A 21,253-nucleotide genomic window follows, 5' to 3' on the forward strand; every position below is an offset into this window, starting at 1 on the left:
ATTAATGGATTTGCTCTGTTTCACAATGCAATATTTAGGAGAAGCAAGGGATACATTTTCCTGTGTTGTATCCTCCAACTCTGTTTGCATGATTTGATGATTTTTCCTCTTACAATGATTAAAACAATTTTGGAGTTTTTGAGTTGTTCACTTCCTCTATCAAAAAAAATATTTGCAGGACTTTTACTAAACCCAGAATATCAATCAATTCTTGGTTGATTAAGAACAAAGGAAATAATGGCTAATGCGAAGCAATGGATCAGTTTTAACTGCAGTGAAAATGTCTTTACAGTATTATAGAAACACCTGATGCCATTTTCAAAACATTAAACTGTGATTATCTGAGTGCCAGTATATTCTGTTTTAACTAATCCAACAGCATAGATGTGCTTTCAATTTACCATTAGCATGTATGTGTGTGTCTGTGCATACATGGGAGCAAACGTCTTGAAATGTAGCAAGCTACATGGAGTGTGAAAATAAAAGAAGTCACTGGGAGTCTATTGTCAATATGCAGAAGCCATGAAGCATGGAGAGCAAAAGAATGATCATTTCAGGTGAATCACTTGATCTGCTGAATTTTTCCCAGTATTCTCTGTTTTCATTTCATATTTTCAGCATCTACAATTCTTCTTCTCTTTTTAAACTTATTAGCATGCATCATCTGCTGTCCATCCACTGATGCCAATTGGAAGACATGCTGGAAGAAAGCCTGCTTAGGATTTGATCAGCTGTAAAATCAGATACCTCTATATTTTTATTCATACACATGCTGCTGCTTCTTTAACATGGCAAAAGGTATATTCAGCCAGTTGTGCTGACTGCTGTGTAATGCTCTAACTTTATTGTGGCACTCCATAAACCATTATGTCATGTTGATTTTTTGGAGATCAGTATATTGGATCACTTCAATAGTCTTTACAATAGCAAGGAAGAACTCAAATCATATTCAATTTTTTCACTATAATACCTTCACATTCAATTTTGTGACCTTCCATATCAAACATTCACATGAATTACAAATCGATTTAGGTGCGTTTAGTTGCTGAGGCTGATTACCTGAAAGCAACGGTGGTAGAGGACAGGGTGGTGGGACAGTTGGTAATGCGATAAGTACACATAATGTAGGATCCTGCACCCAGTTGAGAACTCTTCCATCTGAGTCACTGAGAAAAACTTAATTAATTCATCACGGACTCCCCCCAGCACTTGACAGCATCTCTTACAGAAGAAGCTACAAGTTGGATCTTTGGTTGCATTTGATAAATTAGATTGCTTGTGGTTTTAGCTCTTTTTTAAAAAAAAATCTAGCTATCAAGTTAAAAAAAAATGAAGAGGGATTGCTTTTAGAAATCTCAGCTGGTGTACAATGTTACCTTGCCAGCATGGTTTTACTGATTTGCCTTTGGGCCAGGAATTTGAGGCAGAGGTGGAACATACAGTCAGTGCAGAGAAATACAGTTCCTGCTTAGAAGGTAGGACACAGGAGACCTCATTAATGTTCTGGACCAGAGCCTCCACACTCAGAGGTAATTAGGATCTAGCAGGTGATGTCAGCAACATTGCTGTGCATTGTTTCAATAAGCAGGTCACAGGTGAGGGTTTCTTCAACTAAGCATAACAAATGGCAGCAAAAGAAGAACAGCAAGTTCAGGGCTTGCCAGGACAACAAGCTTTCCCCAGCTGCAGGGCATAATTGACTGCACTCACAGAACCTTACATAGTCCACAGCATCAACAAGAAAGGCTTTCACTCATTAAGAGCTCAATTGGTGACTCAACAGGCAATGTGTCATGAATATCTGTGTTGATTCCTGGCAGTTCTCCCAGTTCCTTGTTGCTGTGTGAATCCCAAATACTCGGCACTTTTCCTGGGCTGGTAACCAAAAATCAACAAAGAACATCTAATTCTATATTGACATTATTTCATTTTATTTTACTGCTTTTACTTATTTGCTAGTTTTATTGCACTTTGAATTAACTTCATATTACTATTCAAATCAATCTGAGTTATTTTTTAAATGCCCCTGGTGAATAGAGACATTTAAAAACTGCTGAAAAGCTTTGTGGACAGCCAGTGAGCTCTAGGAGCTGCTTCAAGGATGGGACCTCATGACAGGGATGCCTTTTGCAGTTTGTCTCACATTGAACGCCAGGTTTGGGAGGCGGAAGTTTAGATGAAAGGGGTAGGGGTTGCCACATGCCCAGCACACATTGCACCTGGAATAGTAAAATAGTTAGGGATTACAGATGATGAATCTGGAAGCATGGACAATCCAGCTAATAAAAGTTTCTAGGGTTTTGATAGGGTAGAAAGTGGTTGGAAGATATTTTAGCCATCAAGTTCAAAAATTGAAAGGGGTGGGCAGTTGCTTTCAGAGATGCAGAAAAATCTCAGCTGGTGTACAACGTTACCTTACCGGCATGGTTTTACTGATTTGCCTTTGATTTGACTTCTCTTTCTTTCTGGACCTGATGAAGGGTCTCAGCCCGAAACATTGACTGTTTACTCTTTTCCAGGCCTGGCCTGCTGAGTTCCTCCAGCATTTTGTATGTGTTGCATTGGAGGACATTTTCCCCAGTACAGCAAAGAGCAGCAGCAGCCTCAGATAGGAGGGGAGGGGGGAACTGAGGAGCAAAATCATCATCACACACCAGAAATATGCTTCCTGGGAATTCTCTGCCCCAGATGCTGCAGAAAATTTGTTGTTCAGGTTAGTCTAGATATATATCAATAGTTAATTGGATACTAACAGAAGCAAGCTATTTTGTCATTGGTAGAATTCTTGAATGGTAGAGCAGGATAGAAGACGTGAATGACACATTCCTGCTTTTATTACTTATGTCCTTGCATTTGCCCCATATTCCACAGGTTTGCCTGGCAAACAAGGCAACCCCTAAAGTTACCTGGGAAGGATGAAGACACACCAAAGCAGAAAGAAGTGCAAGACACTGAGATAAAGCATGGACTATTGAGACTACCAATTTCCATTGCTTTTCTGTAACAAACAACAAATATCTTGGTTGAATTCTTCTTGTCCCTCTTTTCCCAATTTCCCTTATATTTTCCTGACGTGGAATTTCAGGATGTATATTGTATACATTTCTCCGACATTAAATGCACCTATCGAAACCTATTGAACCTGATTTTTATATCACCATGGTTAAAGCCATCACTTCATTAGGTACATCTAAAGAACAAGAAGCCTAATTCCAAACTAAGATGTAAAAAGACTGATGAAAACTTTTAGTTTGTGAAAATTCGGTGATGATTAGAAATGACCTTGCCTTTTCAAGACTTGCAAAATGAAAACCTGTTGCTAGTGGTTGGTGAGGTCAAATAACGCTGACTTTGAAGAATTTATTTGTAACTGTAAGCAGCCAGGTTCACTTATCCCCACCAACTTCCGAGCACATGGGTACCTTGAGTGGCTGTAGGAGATGGAAACATGCTGCCATCTTTGGATAGCACATTACGTGCCTTTCCATAATAAATTGCCACCTCAACGAATCTGCCCCTCAGCACTCCCGTTGTCCCAATTAACATCAGAATGAAGCAGGGTGATTAAAACAAAATGAAGACTTCTACTCACACTTTCTTCCAGGATTTACAGCCTGACAAGCTGGAATACAAAACCACAACAGGAATATCAGACTTGTCATCAAAGCATGCCAGGCATTGGTATTATCATGGTTGACCACAATTATTCGACGCATAACCAAGTGATCCACTCTCAATTATTGTCTAACATTGAATCAGTCAGTTTCTTGTATCATTTCAGCGAGGTCTTGATCCAAATGTTCTTCAGTTTAATCTGCCTTGCCACATCTGCCATTGTTACAGGATGATTTAGCTTGACCCCCAGTGGCACTGAGCGGCTACATCCTCCTGGTAATGTACCCATCAAGCACTTCCAGACTGAATAAAATTCTCATAGTCCTTCTAGGACTTGTTGGCTGCTGCCTTGCAACAGTGAGCTAACTATGGTAGCTGGCCTCCCTTTAAGGAGTCTTGACTGCTTTATCATGATTTCCTGCCTTGCAAGTTAGTCCATAAACAGCAGGAGTGATGGTTGGCAGCTTGCCAATCACTGTCAAATGAACCATGGGCCCTTGTCTCACACTGATTGCACTGGGTTTGCATATTAATTATATGCTCATTGGCAATTAATTTCATCAAATATTTGATGTCTCTTCAATTATTAGTAAAATGTATTTGGAATTATTTGATCTTGCTGTTCCCTGTCTTACCACAAGTACAAACTGAAACATTTTCAAATCTTTTCCTATCATTCTCCTTAAGGTCATAGCCCGGGGGAGGGGGGCGCGGTGAGGAAGGGGGAAGGGAGGTACTGGAGATAAACTCGCACTTATATTAAATACTCCCAATGGCGTGCATCTCAAATAGCCTCTGACAACCAAGTCCAACTTCTGGCGTTCACATATGGCTGAGTTACTAAGCCTGGCAGACCATTTCCACTGACTGGAGAAGGGGCAAAGGTTGGTTACTGGCACCTTAATAGCAGTTGCTTCGTGTAAATGGGGAAAGTCTGTTGTGGTTGGCAGCTCATCATAATTTCAAACACAAACATGAGAAAATCTGCAGATGCTGGAAATTCAAGTGACACTCACATAAAATGATGGAGGAACTCAGCAGGCCAGGCAGCATCTAGGGAAAAGAGTACAGTCGACATTTCGGGCCAAGACCCTTCATCAGGACTGATGAGAAAAAAAGAATAATTTTTTAAACCTCCATTGCCTTGTAGCTCTAGTCATTCATGAGGAAGGCTCTGGTAGTAAACCCCGAGGAAAAGTCCGGAGCTGGAGTCACTAAGGCAGTCCAACGCTGAATTCAACACTGACTAGCAACTCCTGCGATGCTGCTGGTGCCAAACTGTATCGGCCTCTGCCATTGCTTTGGACTCACAGCTGCATGGAGAGGGGGAGTCTGCTGCACGGGCAACAGCTTGCTCTCCGTATCGTACTGCTCTGGCTTGTGTGTCGACTTTGACAGCAAGGATGCACGAACAATGGTTGACCTCGACCAACCGAGGGCCATCCAAGAGAATTTCACTCTAAAATAGTTGCAATGAGCAATACCATGTGGGTGTGGGAAATTCTGATTCTGTCCAATTGAAACTTCACAGGGGAAGACAATGGATGAATATTCCTGCCATTAGAACAGCTGTCTTCCTGCCACTTAATGCACAGTTTAGAAAAGATTTGTTTTATTGCTTAACTTTCTAGTCAGTTGTATGTCCATGGAGTGATCCTTCAACACTATAACAAAAGAGGTATATTTGGGTCTGTTGTATTCAAGAGACTTTTGGAACAGACACTAGCATTAAATATTCAGAGAGGTTCCACTAGTTGCGATGTGCTACCATTAGAAACAAGCGATTTTGTAACTTTACCTGACTATATTCAAAATGTTAAAGTTAAATTAACTGCAGTTCATCATTTATTGTTTTGTGGTGAAAAGTATAAAACGTGTCAGGAGAGTAAATTTTAGAAACATAGAAAAACCTATAGGCCATTTGGCCCACAATGCTGTGCCGAACACGCACAGTACTTACTTTAGAAATTACCTAGGGTTACCTTTAGTCCTCTATTTTTCTAAGCTCCCTGTACCTATCCAGGAGTCTCTTAAAAGACCCTATCGTATCCACCTCCATCACCGTTGCCGGCAGCCCATTCCATACACTCACCACTCTCTGTGCAAAAAAATTACCCCTGACATCTCCTCTGTACTTACTTCCAAGCACCTTAAAACTTAGCCATTTCAGAGCTGGGAAAAAGCCTCTGACTATCCACACGATCAATGCCTCTCATCATCTTGTACGTTTTCTTCCTGGAGGTTTGCTGTGTGAATAAAGACTTTTATGTTTCCCATATCAGTTTCCGTGTGGCTCAGTGTTAGTCCGTCACATCAGTTGCAATGAACAAATAGTATAAAACACCATTTTCCAGCTATCAACATGTACATTTGCCATGAGGCCCCAAACTTATGAGCAATAAAACTCATTCTGCTCAAGCACTCAAACATCAGTTATTACAATATTCCTCGAGCATCTCCACTCCATCCGCAAAAGCAGACTTTTCCGGTGGCCAACCAATTTAATTCCTATCCCCATTCCAACATGTCCAAATTTTGTAGTTTTTCTTTTCTTTGCTACTTTGAAATTCCCCAGAAGGGAAGTGTACTGTTCCCAGAGGCAATGCAATACCAGGTCGATGCGTGGAGTGGAAGGAGCAAGCCCCTATTCCATCTCCCTGTTCCAAAAAATCAATTTAACATATGGTCCCCAGATAAGGGACGTATCAGATATTAAACTGATAAGAACAGATACTACACTTGATCTTAGCCAAAAGGCCGAGAAGCAATTGACATGTCCAAGTTTCAAAGCAAATTTATTACCAAAGTACATATATGTCAACATATACAACCCTGAGATTCATTTTCTTGTGGAAATACTCAATAAATCCAATAACCACAATAGAATCAATAAAAGACCACACTAACAGGGTGTACAACCAGCGTACAAAAAGACAACAAACTATGCAAATACAAGAATAAATAATGATAATAATAAATATAAATTAATTAGCAATACACATCGAGAACATAAGATGAATAAAACATAGAACATAGAAATTTACAGCACATTACGGGCCCTTCAGCCCACAATGTTGTGCCAACCATGTAACCTACTCTAGAAACTGCCTAGAATTTCCCTATCGCATAGCGCTCTATTTTTCTAAGCTCCATGTACCTATCTAAGAGGCTCTTAAAAGACCCTATTGTATCTGCTTCCACCAACACTGTCAGCATTGCATTCCATGAATCCACCACTCTCTGTGTGAAAAACTTACCCCTGACATCCCCTCGGTATCTGTTTCCAAGCATCTTAAAACTATGACCCTTTGAGGTAGCCATTTCGGCCCTCGGAAAAAGCCTCTGGCTATCCACATGATCAATGCCCCTCATCATCTTATATACCTCTATCAGGTCACCTCTCATCCTTCATCGCTCCAAGGAGAAAAGGCCAAGTTCACTCAACCTATTCTCATAAGGTACACCCTCCAATCCAGGCAACATCCTTGTAAATCTCCTCTGCACTCTCTCTATCCTATGCACGTCCTTTCTGTAGTGAGGTGACCAGAACTGAACACAGTACTCGAAGAGCCCTTAAAAGTGAGTGCATAGGTTGTGGGAACATTTCAGTGATGGGGCAAATGAAATTGAATAAAGTTACCCACTTTGGTTCAAGAGTCTGATGGTTGAGGGGTAATAACTGTTTCAGAATTTGGTGGTGTGAGTTCTGAGGCTCCTGTACCTTCTTCCTGAAGGCAGCAGCGAGAAGACAGCATGACCAGGGTGGTGGGGTCCCTGATGATGGATGCTGCTTTTCCTGCAACAACACTTCATGTAGGTGTGCTCAATGGTGGGAAGGGCTTTACCTTTGATGGACTGGGCCATATCCACTACTTTTTGTAGGATTTTCTGTTCAAGGGAATTAGTGTTTCTATACCAGGCTGTGATGCAGCCTGTCAATATACTCTTGACCACACATCTATAGTAGTTCATCAAAGTTTTGGATGTCATGCCGAATCTCCACAATCTCCTATGGAAGTAGAGGTACTGCTGTGCTTTCTTCATCATTGCACTTGTTCTGGGCCCAGGTCAGGCCCTCTGAGGAATTTAAAGTTGCTGACCTTCTCCATCTCTGACACCCTGATAAGAACTGCCTCATAGATCTCTGGTTTCCTCTTACTGAGGTCAATAATCAGCTCCTTGGTCTTACTGACATTGAGGGAGAGATTGTTGTTGTGACACCACTCAGTCAGATTTTCAATCTCCCTCCTACATGCTGATTCATCACCACATTTGATTCAGCCTACGACAGTGGTGTTGTCTGCAAAGTTGAATATAGCATTGGAGCTGTGTTCAGCCACACAGTCATGAGAGTAAAGTGAGTAGAGCAGGGGCTAAGCACACAGCCTTGTGGTGCACCTGTGCTGATGGAGATTGTGGAGGAGATGTGGATGCCAATCCAAACTGACTAAGGTCTGCAAGTAAGGAAATCGAGGATCCAATTGCACAGGGATGTATTGGTGCCAAGTCTTTGAAGCTTATTGGTTAGTTTTGGGGGGATGATAGTATTGAATGCTGAGCTGTAGTCGATAAAGAGCATCCTGATGTATTCATTTTTGCTGTCCAGGTGTTCCAGGGTTGAGTGAAGAGCCATCTGCTGTGGACCTGTTGAGCCTGTCGGCAAATTGGAGCGGATCCAAGTCACTTCTCTGGCAGGAGTTAATGTGTTTCATCACCAACCTCTCAAAACACTTTTTCACTGTGGATGCAATTGCTACTGGACAATAGTCATTGAGGCAGGTTACTGTATTTTTCTTGGGTAATGCTTGAAGCAGGCTTCAATTATACTATCCACGTCCTCCTCTTTTGCCATGATGTGATCACCCCAAGGGTGGAGGAACAACACCTCATATTCTGTCTAGGTAGCTTCCAACCTCATGGCATGAACATCCATTTCTCCTTCTGATAATTTTTCTCCTTTACTCTTCCATTCCCCAATCTGGCCCCCTTCCTCTCCTCTTCATCTGCCGATCAACTACCCTGGCGTCCCCCTACCTTCCTTTCCCTCTGGTGCACTCTCCTTTCCAATCAGATTCCTTCTTCTCCAGACCTTTACCTTTCCCACCCACCCGGCTTCACCTATCACCTAACAGCTGGTCCCCCTTCCCTTTCCCTTCACCTTTTTGATTCTGGCATTTTCTCCCTTCCTTTCCTGTGTTGATGAAGGGTCTCAGCCGAAACACTGACTGTTTATTCACCTGCATAGATGCTATCTGACTTACCGAGCACCTCCAGTATTTTGCGTGTGTTGCTTTGGATTTCCAGCATCTACAGAATCTCTTGTGTTTATTGGATCCCTCTACCAATGGCACATCTTATACCTTCCATAACCTAGATCTCATCGTTGGTGCCCATGTCTTTTCAGAGTGATGGAATCAAATTGAATAATCATCATTGTTCAGTGATCTACAGGGGCTTCAAGTCAAGCTGAATTCCAATTCTGAAATTCCCAGTCTTGCTTACATTTCCCTTGATAGTCTCACCTCTTCATAAGCTTGTCTACACGCACAATCAACTTGATTCATGCAGTTCCTGAAATCTAACCTCTCACTCCACGACAATTTTCTTTTATCTATCATTGGCACCTTTGCCTTTACCTGAACAAGCTTGATATCTTACAGAATGGAGATGATGGAATTTGGAGCAACAAGCAATATTCCTGGAGGAATTGAAGGGGTCAAGCAGCATCTATGGGGAGAAGATAATCATTTCTATTTCAAGTTGAAATCACACAAGCATCCTAATGCAGGTTTCAACTTGACACATCGACAATTCCTTACCCACCATCCTCAAATGCTGTTCAACCCATTTACAGTCTGCAGTAGATTGCTTGTGACACTAAATCTCTTCTCCTTTAACATCTTCCTCAAAGTTATTTGTCTTAGTATTTCCCAGTGCCAGCTTTGCTTTATTAGCTAACCTACATTTATTTATTTATGTATTTTGCGATACAGCGCAGAGTTGGCTTTTCCGGCTCTCTGAGTCATGCCGCACCAGCAACCCCTGACAAACCCAGTTAACCCTAACCTAATCATTGGGCAATTTACAATGACCAATTAACCTTCCCAGTACCTCTTTGGACTGAGAGAGGAAACCAGAGAACCTGGAGAAAACTCACGCATTCCATGGGGAAGGCGTACAGAGACCCCTTAGAGAACAGCGCCAGAATTAACTCGGAACTCCGGAACGCCCCGAGCTGTAAGTGTTGTGCTAACCACTACGCTATAAAGTGCCATGGGATATTTTGCTATGTTAATGACCCTTTTATAAATGCAGGTAAATATAATTAAATCAGATTGTGTTTGAATCAGAGCAAAATCCAATCAAATATTCACCAAATGCCCAAGGCTATAACAGCTATGATTTAAAGCACTGGAAGGCATTTTGTGTTGTTGTTGAAAACTGCAGGTTGGAAGTTTGAAATAAAGTGGATTCCAGTTGATTGGGACACATCGGGACCAATACATTTTGGCCCAATTAAGCAGCTGCCTCAATTAGCCGATGTTGGGTAGAAATAGTTACAAAAGGTATAAAAAAAGACAAACTGAGTAACAAATTATGTATTTAAATGAAATATAGAATAAATTAGAACCCACCAAAACTACTATAGTACCATGAAACTGTGTAATAAATCCTAATAGTTATCAATGGAGGTATTCATTCAAAGAAAAGATGGAGCTGGCGACCAATGCGACATTTTGCAAACAGCTCACAAAATTACCAGATACTCTGCGAGATGTACGTCTTCTCATAGACTGCAATTGCTGTAGTCTGCAGCCTGTAATTTCCCTTTTGAGGAAATTACTTTTTTTTTTACTTTTGAACCATCTGAGCGATCTGGAGCTTTTGCATTCTCCTGGGGGATTCAGTGAACTAGACTCTCGAAAGTGCAGATACGGCTGGGGTGGCAATTGCTGGAGGTGGACACTGAGTTAAGGCCTGATATCGAAAGATGAGCCCGTGGTTGGCTCCATTACACCAGGGTGATTAAAGCATCGAGCAAGATTAAAACTGTCGAGGATGAGAGTGGAAAACAATCAGGTGTTCAGAACCAACTGCTTGTGTTTTATCGGTCTCCCCCTTTTCTTGCTACTACTGTCAGGTGGAAGGTGCAGGACTCTTGGGTCCCACACCACCAGGTTTAGAGCAGTTGTTGCCCTGAAGTCATTCGGCTCCTGGACTGGCTTCACTCACCTCGGCGCTGACTGGCTCCATGGCCACGGACTCACTTTCTGGGACTCTGCAGTTTAACTTGCATGTGTTTTTGTCACATAATCTGTCATTTCATGTGGACAGCTTTATGGTATTCGGTAAAGAAAGACAAAGCAAATTTAAAACAGAAAAGTTGGTACAGTTTTCTTTTGTGTGTTAAACTACAGTGGATTCTGGTTAATTGGGTTGTCAGTTAATTGGGCAACTACTTATTTGGGACAACCCTTGAAGAACAAAAGCAAACTGAGAAAAAAGCATGGATTTCCTTTTTTTTTCGGGACTCTATACCTCTTAAATGGGGCAGGTGACTGTAGCCAAAAATTTTTCAACATCATGTGATCATTAGACATAGCACAGAAATTCTGTCATGGGTACCATGGTAGCATTATGGTTAGTGCAACATTATTATAGCTAGGGGTGTTGTAGTTTGGAGTTAAATCCCCATGCCCTCTGTAAGGAGTCTCTGCACATCCACCTTGTGAAATGCATGGGTACTCCGGTTTCCTCTCACAGTCCAAAGACGTACCAGATAGGTTAATTCGTCATTGTAAATTGTCCTGTGATTAGGTTGGGGATAAACGGGTTGCTCGGGGTTGCTTGGCCATCTGGCTTGAAGGATTGAAGCTCTAAATAAATAAAATTTTAAAAAACAAAATAGGTTTCAGTACCAGGTTACTAACGCAAGTCAAATATTCATTCCTATAGTACCGGCTTGCCCTCAGGTAGTGCTAACACCTTGAAGTACGGAAGAAAAATCAGCTACTGCTGCAGGCCTGCAAAGACCAGATTTTAATAGGAATGTAATTCCTGATACACTTGGAAATTGATTCTCCAATTTCACGTAGGAAAACTGGAAGAAAAACTGCATATAGTAATGCAGTCTCTGAATTACTATATCATTATGATCTCAAACAGTTATCAATGGTGCAACACACACAAAATGCTGGAGGAACTCAGCAGCCCGGGCAGCATCTATGGAAAAGAGTAAACAGTTGACATTTTGGGTCGAGACCTTTCATCAGGACTGGCCAAAATGATGATGCTTGGCCCAATTTTAATTCCATTATTTAAAGATGCACTACAAGCATACAAAATTGGGCCTGCGATAGTGAGCCAAATCACAACTGCAATAGAGATGAGGGAGTAAAGGCTGAGCTTTGGTTCAGAAATGCTATTCTGGATCTGATTTTACACGGATCAGATTATGAAGACCTGAGAGACAGTCCTTACTTTACAGATATGAAAAGGAAGCTTTCTATTGAAATAAAGGAGGCACAGTTGGAGACTGCCATTGAGGTCAGTACTAACAGTTTAATGACCTAACCAGAGTAAAGGTGAGAGTATTTGCAATCACTTAATTCACCTAGTATGTAGGTACCTCGCCAATCCTTTCACTGTTAATTCTACTTTGGTATATCATATTCACAGCAATTTACTTTGCAGGTGCACTCATTCCTTTTAATCAGTGGACCCCCTCTCACCCCACCTGTACCCTCTACTTTATAAAGTCATGTTTCCTTCCTGATCACCCCCAAGAAATGCTTTTCTATTTATTTCTTCAACACTTTGTGCCGTTTTCACTCTTATGCTCCTTTTTCTCCATTCTTGCAAGAAAGGAAGACAGAGAGAGGGACTGCCTGCAGCCAGTTCTCAATTGGCATCTGCAAAGCTACTGCTACATATCCTCCGGAGATGGAGCTACTTAATAACCTTTTGACAGAGTTAACTATCAAACAACTACATGAGTTTGTTGTCTTCTGTGTGAATCATTTATTTTCATCAGTTCATGGGCAGCAGTTGTTTCTGGGAAGCCAGCATTTATTGTGCGTCCCTCATTACATATTTTTTAAAAAAGGCATCGGCGAGGCACCTTCACAAATTGCTGCAGTTTGTTTGATTGAGTGATTAATGATTACTTTTAGCATTTTTGCTCTGAAATCCTAATTCGTGTTTTTAATCTTCCACAAGGAGTTGAAACATCCCAAAGGCAGTGGTCCAGTGAGATGATGGTGACTGCTCAGAGAAGGTCACGCATTCCAGGGCTGTACTCTGCATGTTGATCATACACCAGCTTTGATACACCCTAGTGGTTCAGAAGATATTAAACTACCACTTATGAAGGGAGGAAAAGATAAAGCAAGTAATTACAGGACAGTGCAAGTTAGTTTAATGTTATGATGAGCAAATTATTGCAATCAATTCTTTGGGACAGTTAGAAAAGCATACATTAATCAGGAACTGTCAGCATGAATTTATTAAGGAATGCTCTTGTCTCATGAATTTAACAGTGATCTTTGAGGACATAATGAGGAGGGTCGATAAGGGTGATGCATTTGATATTCCCTACATGCATTTTAGCAAAACGTTTGATGAAGTTCCCTATGGTGGGTAGATCAAAGAAATAAAAGTCCATGTGGTCAAGAATAAGAGTGGCAAATTAGATCTAAAATTTGCTCAGAGACAGGAAGCAAAGTGTAAAAGTTGACGGATTTTTTTGGCATTTGGAAGGTTTTTTTGCGGGATAGCCCCACAGGGCTCTGGTACTCAGACCTTTGTTTGTAGAATATGTTGATGATTGTGACATGGTAAAGAAGGTTGCAGATGATAGTAGTGAATGCAAGTGTATGTCATTTATGCCTGGTGCATGCACACATACACACGTAATTAGAGTTGAGTAAACAAGTTGCATATATTCTTGCAGTCCTCTGTATTTCTTTATGACTATATTTGCCCGCATTAACCACAATTAGAATAAATATATATGCATGCACACATCGATTCCAATGATACAAAACTTGCTGTGTGGTTGATAGTGTGGAAAGGAGCTATAGGCTACAGGTAGATTGGTTAGTCATGCATTACAGTGGCAAATAGAACTCAATCAGAGAAGTGGACCTGACCTGCAACAGGCAAGTGAAAAGAACAACTAGGAAGCATTAAGCACAAGTAGCGTGATACGTTAGGAATTTTTGATCATAACTTGGCCTTAAAAATACTTCAAAAATAAAATCCGCCTAGTACTTGCAATCTCTCACCAGTAGTTTTCACAAAACAAGTAGAAAATACATACTATCTCTTCATCATCCAATTAGGATATGGTTGCCCTGACTGAAACCTCAACTTTACATTCCTGTCTAACTTGCAATAACCTATCACCCTACTGTTCAGCAAGAATCTATCTACCCTCACTTTTAAAATATTCAAGGGCTCCGCTTCCACAGCTCTTTCAGGAAAAGAGTTCCTGAAAGGACTCAAAGAGAAAAAATTCCATAGTTCTGCCACAAATGGAAACAAATTCACATCCACTAAGTCCTCCTAGGATCTTCAATCAAGTCTGCTCTTACGTTTCTAAATGCTGGAATAGATAGATGCCTGCCCAGTCTAACCTTTCTTCATAAACACGCTCATTCCAGGCATTAGCTTGGTAAATAGCTCCAATATCATGTTTCCTTCATAGTCACCCTAAAATAACCTTCTCTTCTTCTCTGCAACATTTCATATCATTCTCACTTCCAGGTCCTTCAATAAGTTTACCTCCTTCCTGATGGCAGTAATGAGAACAAGGCGTGACCTGGGTGATGGGGTCCTTAATGATGGATGCCGCCTTTTGAGGTTTCGCTCCTTGAAGATGTTCTGGATAATGGAGAGGCTAGTGCCCAGGTTGGAGCTGACCGAGTTTACAACGCTGCAGCTTATTTTGACCATGTGCCGCAGACCCCTCCCCACCAGATGGTGATGCAGCCAGTTAAAATGCTCTTCATGGTATATCTGTAGAAATCTGCCGTGTCTTTGGTGACATACCAAATCTTCTCAAACTCCTAAATATAATATTGCTGTTGTCGTGCCTTCTTTGTAGCTGCGTTGAAATGTTGGGTCCAGGATAGATTCTCAGAGATATCGACACCCAAGAATTTGAGATTGCTCACTCTTTCCACTTCTGATCCCTCTATGAGGACTGGTCTGTGTTTCCTCATCTTACCTTTTCTGAAGTCCACAATCTGTTCTTTGGTCCTACTGACGTTGAGTGTAAGGTTGTTGCTGTGACACCTCTCAACCAGCTGGTGAATCTCACTCCTGCACACCTTGTAATGTAATGTAATGGATGCACTTCCACCCCCAAATCATATAAGGAGGCTTTGTACTTTGTTTCTTCTTCATACTTAAGATCTAAACTTCACCGTTGCTCTAAGATCTATCACCAAACTATGATTCCAGCTAACTGAATTCTGGAACAAACAGGTCCATCCAGGTATCTGAAGTATATTTTCAGCTTCCTGCTGATTTGTTCCATGCCTCATACGGTTGAAATATTATTTTTAATGAATCATGAATGATCTTATGGGTGGGGTTCTTTGCATTCATTTTTAGCCTGGTTTAAATAGTTTATCATATCTTGTGGTTGACTCTTACCTTTTATTTCTGAGCTGTCAACTTCAAGGTGTGGAAAGACAAGGAAGGATAGGTTGGCACAAGACAGAAGCATCTGCTGACCGAGAAGCTTGAACTTGGCTGCACAGATATTGTTTTGTGGTTTTGCAGGCTCTCACAGTTTACAAATATAGTGGCACATTAATCACCACATGTGTAACCAATGAGCCCCTGCAATTTTGAAGCCAAGCAGAGTCACAAAACACAAGCTAGTCATTCTGACTAGTTCATTGCAGGCAAAATGTGCACGATTGCCTGACTTGATAAACATGTCATCTATGGCTGTAGATCCGACAAATGCCCGCGGAGATGAAGCATCCTTGCTTTGTAATTGAAAAGAACAACAATAGGGTGAAGCACGGCACTCAGGTCAACTTGGCAGTGGATCTTATTGTAGTAGGGTACACATACCACTTGCAATAAGAAAGCAAGATGCTAATACTGTGACACGTTGAACAAACTTATCTGTGTGCTTCTGCTGTTCCTCAGTCACTTGATCCTTGCTGCTTTAATTGCTGGTGGAGTGACTGGTCAGTGTGGTCCTTTCCTGAGTTTCAAATTCGCTCAATACAATTAACATCATTTCTCATCTGACTAATCTCTAAACCTCTCCGAGCCAGTACTGTGAAGAAGCCTTTCAGAGAAGCAAAAAGAAAGCAGTGTGTCAACACTTACCGCCACATTAGCTCTTGGGCCTCCTCAATTGCTTTGTTATGTTCTCACCTCGCTTTGCTGGTGTGTTTCAAAAAAGCCCGGGAAGCCCATAGACCCACAGATAAATTGCAGAAGCAATGTTAATGTCACAATAATTGAGCGATTAACATATTGAAATTGACAACCAGTTTCTCCTGAGGGGAATGTTCATATGCAGCCTAATGAGCTGCAGTTAAATGTAGAAGCTGGCAGTTTGGAGTGAGCTTCTGGATGCACTATTACTTTATTTGGTTTGAACCCTCAGCCTCTCCTGCGTATTAAAATTCAGCTCCATATCTGTGATCCGATCTTTTGTGTACCTGCACGAAAAAGTAGCTTTCATCTTCTGTGCTGTTACTACAGGCAGCCCACAGGCCTTGTTCAGAATGTTCAATCTGAGCAGCTAAGCACAAATCTTAAATCCCAGGTCTTTACAGCACTCTTGAGAATTAACATCTAACTCAGAAAGCAATCAGGGAGAGATTAAAGCAATTTTTGCAAATTTACTTTCCACAAATTAATAAAACTGACAAAATAATCTGGAATGCTTACTGTTATTTAAGTACGCAATATACAGTATTTGTTTCTTATCCGTATTACAAGTCTTGGTTTCACTGAGCTTCATAGGGTAAAAAATGTGACTTGGTGATGTAGCCGTTTAATTTGTTAGACAGCAATGGTACATTCATGTTTCAAGAATTTATAAAGAAAATTACCCAATCTACTTTCAGCACAGCTGGAATTTCAAGAACACTACACAGACAAAAAGAAATTGACAAAAAATAGCTGCAGAAAGTGATACTATAACAGAGTAACCTAAAGCTCCATAAGAGAAATGTGCTTCAAAACAGAGGGAACAGGATGCGGAAGGTGAATGACAATGGGGGGGGGGTGGGGGAGGGGAAGGACAATGACAGAACCATTGTTAATTATTAGACATAAGATGGAGCTGCAATAAAAGTAAGGATAAGAAAAAAATTAGCAGCTAATCCTTTAAGCAGAACATCTGCTAAATGAAAATGAATTAAGGTTATTTTTGAAACAGGTTTAAGTCTAATCATAACAGAAAAAAATAAACATCTGTACCTATTCTAAATGATTGGAAAAGTGCAACATTTTTAACATTTCCTATTTATAACCAAAGATTTTGCACTTGTTTGTCCAAATTATGAGGAAATATTTGATAAAGAAAATCAAAAAAATTGCTTTTTTTAATTGCTTGGGTAGGCGAACGTTCATGGCCATTTGAAGGGACTAGCAGGGCAATTTTTTCATATAATTAACACCTCATATAACACCTCTGTTTTCACCTTGTGTGAACATATTGAGTGATATATGATTAGGTAGTTTTGTCAGAACTAGGATTTGCTTACCTTTTGTAAAAAGATGTCAAAATAATAGATCATAATGTACTTTCTCTATAGAGCTTTATTCTTTCTATATTTACCAGCAACATTGTTTCATTTAAACAATTTGGCTTTTTTGACACTGATCAACAGAAAAAACTCTTGTGTCAAGTAAAAACAGATCTCTACAAAGCGATCTAAATTAATTACAAATATAAAACACAAAATAATTGATTGCATAAGTATTCACCCACCTCAAGTCAGTATTTAGTAGATGCATCTTTGGCAGGAATTACAGCCTTGAGTCTGTGTGGGTAGGTCTCTATCAGCTTTGCACATCTGGACACTGCTATTTTTCCACATTCTTCTTTACAAAACTGCTCAAGTTCTGTCAGATTGCATGAAGATCATGAGTGAACAGCCCTTTTCAAGTCCAGCCACAAATTCTCAATTGGATTGAGGTCTGGACTCTCACTTGGCCACTCCAGGGCTTTAACTTTGTTGTTTCCATCCTGTGTAGCTTTGGCTTTATGATTGGGGTCATTTTCTTGCTGGAAAACAAATCTTCTCCCAAGTCACAGTTCTCTTGCAAACTGTATCAGGTTTTCCTCCAGGATTTCCCTATATTTTGCTGCATTCATTTTACCCTCTACCTTCATCAGCCTTCCCCACAGAATGATGCAGCCACCACCATGCTTCATGGTATGGATGGTGTGTTTTTGATGATGTGTGTTGTTGGGCTTACGCGAAACATAGCGTTTAGTCTGATGGCCAAAAAACTCAACGACAACTCCTTTGCTTGCATCTTTGAAAACAGTTCTATTTCCATCTTTAATATCTCTATTTTTGCCTTTTAGGGTTCTTTTGAAGACCCTGACCTGGAGTTACACACTGACTACGGTTCTTTGTGGGAATGGGATCCGCTATCGGGGTTCCACAATCGACCGCTATTTCAGTTTCAGCCTAAGATTTCGGCACGGATTCAAAAGCCTGGGATCTTGAGGGACTGGAGACGGGTGAATCAAGGGTCAGTGTCGCTACAGGAGACCTGTGTGTCATTGGGGGAGTAAGAATATCTGCTGTGTGCCTGGGAACCCGGGATCCTTGTGATCTTCAGGTACAGAGCTCGAAAAAAGCAACGTAACGGGCTTTTAACATCGTAAACCAGCGAGTTGTTTGTTATCTCTCCCCACTCGTTGGAAAATGGATTCACCTCTTTCTCCCTTATTAGGGGAGAGAGAGCCTGCATCTTGTCGAATTATCGGGTGAACAATGTAGTCTTTGGGGTAACTGCAAGTCTGTGTCTTTGCTATTGCTTTGCTCACGCTTGAGTGCTGGTAGTGGGTGCACTTTATTTTTGCCAGTGGGGGGGGGGAGGGGGATTGTTGCTCACTGCTGCTTACGCGGGGGAGGGAAGCGAGCTGGGGGGAGGACTTTGGGGTTCTAATATTTAACTGTCATTCCTGAGGAACTCCTCTGTTTTTGTGGATGGTTGCGAAGAAAAAGTATTTCAGGATGTAAATTGTATACATTTCTCTGACATTAAATTGTATCTTTGAACCATACAACTTTCTTCCAGCCAACTTCAGAGTCTCCCACATGCCTTCTGGCAAACTCTAGCCGAGATTTTGTGTAAGCTCTTTTTGTCAACAGTGGCTTTCTCTTTGCCACACTCCCATAAAGCTGCAACTGGTGAAGCACCCGGGCAACAGTTGTATGCACAGTCTCTCCCATCTCAGCTACTGAAGCTTGTAACTCCTCCAGAGTTGTCATGGGTCTCTTGGTGGCCCCCCTCACTAGCCCCCTTCTTGCAGTCACTCAGTTTTTGAGGATGGCCTGCTCTAGGCAGATTTACAGCTGTGCCATATTCTTTCCATTTCTTGATGATTGACTTAACCGTACTCCAAGGGATAGTCAGTGACTTGGAAATATCTATCTCTTGACCTGTGCTTTTCAACAACCTTTTCATGGAGTTGCTTGGTGTGTTCCTTTGTCTTCATAATGTAGTTTCTGCCAGGATACTGACTCACCAGTAATTAGACCTTCCAGATACAGGTGTAGTTTTAGTACAATCAATTAAAAGACTTTGATTGTATTTAACTGATTATATGACTTCCAAAACCAATTGGCTGCACCAGTGTCATATTAAAGGGGGTGAATACTTATGCAATCAATTATTTTGTTTTTTTATATTTGTAATTAATTTAGATCACATATAGAGATCTGTTTTCACTTTGACACAAAATAGTCTTTTTCTGTTGATCAGTGTTAAAAAAGTCACATTAAATCCACTGTGATTTAATGTTGTAAAACAATAAAACATGAAAACTTCCAAGGGGGAGTGAATACTTTTTTAAAGGCACTGTAATTCGGGTGACTTCTTGCCACGCATTTTGAAGCTCAGGTTCATAAGCATAGCCACAAATGGGATTTGCTAGTGATGTTAGAAACAATTGATCACAGATTCAACTTTACCTGCTTACAATTTCCCAATAAGAGAAAGCCCATATTGATAAAGATGCTGTAATATTAGACCATGCCTGATTCTGTGCCATCATTTAGAGCAATGGATGATGATTCACTCCAATTTGCCTACCAGAGCAATAGGTCCACAGCCGGTCCCATCTCACTGGCTCTTCACTCAACCCTGGAACATCTGGACAGCAAAGATGCATACATCAGGATGCTCTTTATCGACATTCAATACCATCTTCCCCTCAAAAGTAATCAATAAGCTCCAAGACTTTGGCCTCAATACCTCCTGTGCAATCAGATTCTATATTACTTCACTTGCAGACTTCCGTAAAATGGGATTGGCAACATCTCCTCCATGATCTCCATCACATAAGCCTGTGGGCTTAGCCCCCTGCTCTACTCTCTTTACACTTATGACTGTGTGGCTGAGCACAGCTCCAATGCCATATTCAAATTTGCTGATGACACCATTGTTGTAGGCAGAAACAAAGATGCTGATGAATCAACATATAGGAGGGAGACTGAAAATCTGGCTGAGTTGTGCCATAACAACAACCTCTTACTCAATGTCAGCAAGACCGAGGAGCTAATTATTGACTTCAGAAGGAAACCAGAGATCCATAAACCAGTCTTCACCAGAGGATCGGTGTTATTACTTTGGAGGACCTATCCTGGGTCCAGCAAGTAATTGCAATTACTAAGAAAGCACGGTAGTTCCTCTGGTTTGAGAGTTTGTGAAGATTCGGCATGACACCTAAAGCTTTAACAAATCTTTTAAAGATGTGTGGTGGAGAGTATATTGACTGGCTGCATCACAGCCTGATATGGAAACACCAATTCCTTTGAATGCAAATTGCTACAAAAAGTAGCGGATACAGCCCAGTCCATCATGGGTAAAGTTCTCCCCACAACTGGGCACATCTACATGAAACGCTGTTGTAGGAAAGCAGCATCCATCATCAGGGACTGCATTACCCAGGACATGCTCTCTTCTCTCTGATGCCATCATGAAGAATGTACAGGAGTCTCAGGAGTCACACTACCAAGTTCTGAAAGAGTTACTACTCCTCAAACATCAGGCTCTTGGACCAAAGGGGATAACTTCACTCACCTTCACCTGCCCATCACTGAAGTGTTTCCACAGCTAATGGACTCTTCCTCTCATGTTTTTGATATTTATTGTTTATTTATTCATTATGATTTCTTTCTTTTACACAGTTTGTTGCCTTCTGTATTCTGTTTTAATGCCCCAGTTGGATGGTCTTTCAATGATTCGGTTATGGTTATTCTATAGATTCATTGAGCCTGCGAGAAAGTGAATCTCAGGGTTGTATATGGTGATATATATGTTCTTTGATAATAAATTTACCTTGAAATTTGATGACTAGTAAGGTGAATGAGAACCATTCCTGCATGCAAGAATAAGATTACCATAATAAATGCAC

At 41.0% G+C, this 21,253-nt stretch overlaps 1 protein-coding gene and 1 non-coding gene across 5 annotated transcripts in view; both read right to left on the reverse strand.

Annotated features, from left to right (window-relative positions):
• The window catches only part of LOC134347808 (neuronal PAS domain-containing protein 3), a 1,099,666-nt gene that overhangs the window by 114,872 nt on the left and 963,541 nt on the right, over nt 1–21,253 (reverse strand). The window lies entirely within an intron of this gene.
• Nucleotides 6,193–6,384, reverse strand: LOC134356780 (U2 spliceosomal RNA). Its single transcript, XR_010020429.1, has one exon. It is a non-coding gene; the product is annotated as a U2 spliceosomal RNA (small nuclear RNA).

Source organism: Mobula hypostoma, chromosome 1, assembly GCF_963921235.1.
Source record: "Mobula hypostoma chromosome 1, sMobHyp1.1, whole genome shotgun sequence".
Classification (NCBI taxonomy): Eukaryota; Metazoa; Chordata; class Chondrichthyes; order Myliobatiformes; family Myliobatidae; genus Mobula; species Mobula hypostoma.